This window comes from Octopus sinensis, linkage group LG14 (assembly GCF_006345805.1).
Source record: "Octopus sinensis linkage group LG14, ASM634580v1, whole genome shotgun sequence".
Classification (NCBI taxonomy): Eukaryota; Metazoa; Mollusca; class Cephalopoda; order Octopoda; family Octopodidae; genus Octopus; species Octopus sinensis.
Window position 1 is genome coordinate 6,316,573 of NC_043010.1, and position 5,000 is coordinate 6,321,572.

The window sequence follows — 5,000 nt, forward strand, 5'->3', positions numbered from 1 at the left end:
TATATATATAAATAGGTATATATATATATTCATATTATATATATATATACATACACACACACACACACAATATATATAAATATAATATAATAAATGTGAAAACTAATTTCTGTGTGTCAGTGTGTCACACTTTGACCCCTTCTCTCACTATTCAATGACACTTCTATTATTTCTCATGCAGTATGAGAATAATAGTAGGCATAGAGACGGTGAGGGTGGTGGCCAAGATAGAGAGAGAGAGAGAGAGAGAGAGAGAGAGAGAGAGAGAGAGAGAGAGAAAAGTGAGGCAGAGAAAGAGAGACAAAGAAACTGAGGGAAAGTTGATGGATGATTTATTAAAATTAGTAGTGTTGATGGTGGCAGTGAGAGTAATAATATGAGAGAGAGTGAGTGAGAGAGAGAGAGAGAGAGAGAGAGAGAGAGAGAGAAAGAGTGGGTATGTGAGAGAAAGAGAGAGATGATGTACAACTTTGCTTAACCATGTCTCTTTGACAGAAATTCCTGTGGGTAACATACCGAACCAGCATACTGAACACTTTTATACATGGTTTTATCATTTTTGCTTCATTTTTTGCTTTATTTAAGATATATATATATATATATATATATATATATATATATATGTATGTATATATATATATACACACACACACACACATATGGAAAGCGGACGTTAAGTTTTATAATAATTCATTTTTAGGAATTGCATAAAAAAATTGTTAAAACAGTTTGTGCATTGTAGAAATATAACAAATTTATTGCAGATAAATTTTAACAGCAAAATCTTAAATGAACTCCCAAGGGCCATATTGACCCCGGTTGAGAATCAATGATCTGAAAGACACTTATTTGCTTGTAATAGTATATCAGGTAAAAAAAAGGAAGTGATTTGACAATAGTGAATCAACAAATTTATATAATTACTAGAATCTGAGAGTACTGATTATTTGTATGTATTAACAGGAATTACTATAGATGGTAGCTTGCCCAATTTAACCTCATGACCTGCCTATAGGGTACCTACTCTGATACAATATCCAGATCAGATTTCCAGTCTGGGAATATCAAGATATGTCCCTTTTTATTCCTCACGTACCTGAGATCCTAAAAATGCTATGAATTTCCTTTCTTCTTCTAGCTAAGCCATATTCCACTGTTTCTTATAGGTGGGGCCAGGCCTTCCTGGATGTGTCTGTGAGGACTGAAAAGCAAGTGGGTGAATTAAATACGACATGTTTAATAAAGTGAAATAAGCATCAGATATATTTTACTCCAAGTAGAAACTGCAGAAAGTTAATTACTTAGAAATGCTGCAAACTCCTTCCCTTGCTGATGACTAAGGCTGTTGCTTTGGTGAGACCTCTTCTGCATCTTCAACAGATATCTCACAAGCAGGGTCCTTAGTCTGTAACTTTGCCTGAGAGGGACGGTAAGGGCTAAATTATCCTATGTCTGCAGAAGGGTTCCCTCTGCAGTTTTTGTCAACTACATCCACTTTGCTTTAGTCTCAGTAGTCATGGCTGTCTCCCTAATGCCTTTCTTCAGTTGCCAGAATTGCAAACAAATCTTTGGCATAAAACAGTCTACTCATCTTGCTGGGATATTGTTGCAAATGGCTTCAATAAAAACTGAGATTGCATGCCATCGTTTTAAAATTATTCAATACCATGGTGAAAAGAAAAGTAATTAAATGAATGTAAATACTGTTTTGTATTTTCATAACTAAAGAAGATGAAGACAAAGTGTTACTTTTATTTGTGGTAGAGTTGGGGTAGCTTGTATTGCTACTTTCAAAATTACTGCCATAATACCTGGTAGGGTACAATAGTTAGTTTTGTTTTTCTAGACTCCGAGATCAAATCTTGCTGGCATTAGCTATGCTTTTCATATTTGTGTGGCTGATAAAATAAATAACAGTAATATACTGGGGTCAATTTAAACCACCTATACCTAGCTACATAAAAAACAAAAACGCATTAATATTTATTTCTTTATTGCCCACAGGGGGCTAAACATAGAGGGGACAAACAAGAACAGACAAACAGATTTAGTCGATTATATCGACCCCAGTGTGTAACTGGTACTTATTTAAGCGACCCCGAAAGGATGAAAGGCAAAGTCGACCTCGGTGGAATTTGAACTCATTAGAGCTAGTAAGATTGCACAACAGCCAAAATTAGTGGAGAATTAGGCAAGATGTCTTGTATTTTTTTGTGTTAGAATCCAGATAGTAATACTGTATAACTTTTGATCTACTTTATCAAAACTATAGCATAAAACAATTTCTAATAATATTATGTTTCCAGCAATGTTGTATAGATCTGTCAACTTCATATTTCATGCTGTCATTATATTAAGGTTTCAGTTGACATAGTTTTCAATACTCTCCCTAACCGTAAAATTTTGATTAAGACTGAATTTACAGAGTCTTATAAAGACTGAATTTGCAAACCTTTGTTAAGGTTGATTTTACAAACCCTTATAATGACTAAATTTACAAACCCTTCCGAAGATCGAATTTACAAATTCTTATAAAGATTGGAATTTGCAAATTCTTATTAATATTGGAATTTGCAAGCCTTTATTAAGATTGGAATTTACAAACCAATATCATGAGGTCATCTTTGGCTTTCATCATTCTGGAGTCAATAAAATAAAATACCAGTGAAGTACTGTGTTCAATATAATCAATTATACACCCTTCTGAAATTTGTGGCTATGCGCCAATTTTAGAGATCAGCTTTAATTTAGCACACCAGATGACAACTCACTGTCCTCCATCGTCTAATTAATAGATACCTCTAATTATGAAAAGTCAATTAGTTGACTATTTATCACACCTGCATGTAATAAATTAAATATTGATTGCCTGATTGATTAATTGATTATATAAAATTATATTTCAGTTCTTCACTTGTTCTTGGTATTTGCCCATGTACTTGACTACGGTTCAAATGTTAGGCTCCTTATTAAGCACTTCAGTCAGTAAATTTGGTAGATGGAAGCTGTGTGAAAGCCTGTATGTATGTATGTATGTATGTGAAATACATACATACATACATACATCCATACATTCATCCATCCATCCATCCATCCATCCATCCATCCATACATGCATGCAAGCATACATACATACATACATACATACATACACACACATATGTACATACATACATACATACATACATACACACACACACAACTATATATATATATATATATATATATATATATACACTATCATCATCATCATCATCATCATTGTTTAACGTCCACTTTCCATGCTGGCATGGGTTGGATGGTTTGACTGAAATAATAATAATGATAATAATAATAATAATAATAATAATAATAATGATTCAGACAAATACATAACAAAAACACCAGGACTTACAAACACATATAACATACAGAAAATTGCACTACTAGGCACTGCACACATCCTACGCAGAACACTTTCAATACAGTAACCATCAGAGCATCACAACAAATCACAGCACATACCCAAGGCACACAGAGCTGCGCTCGGTAGTGAAAGCACGCTATAAAAATAAAACTACTGAATAATAATAATAATAATAATAATAACAATAATAATAACAATAATGATAATAATAATAATAATAATTTCTTAAGTGACGAGAAGAAGGATTTGGTATTAATCTTTGTTTTGTACAACAGTCATTTTTAACCCACCCTGCTACTGTCCCTTATGGGTGGGACTCCTTTCAACATGTTGTGTTGCATCAATTTTGCAGTCTGGGTCTCATCAGGTACATCTATACATAAAGTTTCCGTCTACCAAATCCACTCACAAGACTTTGGTCAACCTGAGACTATAGTGGAAGACACTTACCCAAGTTGCCATGCAATGGGACTGAACCAGGAATTATGTTGTTGGCAAGCAAGCTTCTTACCACACAACCACACTTCCGCGCCTTATTATTAGATATTTAAGTCAGTACTAAAATACTTAACGTAGTGAACAAAAACTATTTTAATTAATTAAGAATCTCTACTAAGAGGGGAGGGAAGCATTAGCCCAGTTTTAAAATCTAATTTAAACAGATAAGTAGCAAAATTTTATGCTGGGTTGTTACTGTTTGGTAAATAGTCAGAGCTTTTTGATACTGGAATGTTGTTATAGTTATACAGCAGATATAAAGCATATGAATGTGTGTGTGTGTGTGTGTGTGTGTGTGTGTGTGTATACATATACATGTAAAGACAAAAGAGATAACCATTTCTTTATAATATTTGGCAGGATTAGAAGTCTGAATTTGAAATTTAATGAATAAGGAAAAAATGCATACAACATAAAATATACATATTGATTTTTTTTTGCTTACTCGTTACACACAGAGACACACACACACATATATACACAACAGGCTTCTTTCAGTTTCTTATTTCTTTATTGCCCACAAGGGGCTAAACATAGAGGGGGACAAACAAGGACAGGCAAAGGGATTAAGTCGATTACATTGACCCCAGTGCGTAACTGGTACTCAATTTATCAACCCTGAAAGGATGAAAGGAAAAGTTGACCTCGGTGGAATATGAACTCAGAACCTTAAAAATCTTCAATAAAACCTATGCTAGACAAAAAAATATTGAGAACAGAAAGCTTGAGCCAAGTAGCATGTTTTGAGCAAAATAGTTTGGCATCAGCAAAAAAACCAACCAATTGAATTCCCCAAATGGATTTGCTGATGTCACAAGGATACTAATCAATCAAGATTGTCCAACCCTGATATAAGACTACTCTATAATCTTCAAACCGAACAAAGAAATGAAAAATAATTAAGCATAAACTTGGACAGCCAGTTTACTATGACAGCTGGTACTCTCAGTTAAATATGAAGAACTGCCAGACAAACAGTCTCTGATAATCACCCGTTAAATATTTAGAATATAATAGAGCCTTAGGATTCTCCATATTTCAATATTTCACTACTTTTGAAAATCATGAAAATTAGGAAACCAGTTAAATAACCAGA

At 33.6% G+C, this 5,000-nt stretch overlaps 1 protein-coding gene and 1 long non-coding RNA gene across 3 annotated transcripts in view; one reads left to right on the forward strand and one right to left on the reverse strand.

Annotated features, from left to right (window-relative positions):
• Positions 1–5,000, reverse strand: part of LOC115218746 (protocadherin-18) — a 142,094-nt gene that overhangs the window by 38,703 nt on the left and 98,391 nt on the right. The gene's annotated exons all lie outside the window — the stretch shown is intronic.
• The window catches only part of LOC118766065, a 6,436-nt gene continuing 3,495 nt past the window's right edge, over positions 2,060–5,000 (forward strand). The window contains exons 1-2 of the long non-coding RNA XR_005001996.1: positions 2,060–2,071; positions 2,197–2,203. This is a non-coding gene — a long non-coding RNA (uncharacterized LOC118766065). The remainder of the gene's footprint in view (positions 2,072–2,196; positions 2,204–5,000) is intronic.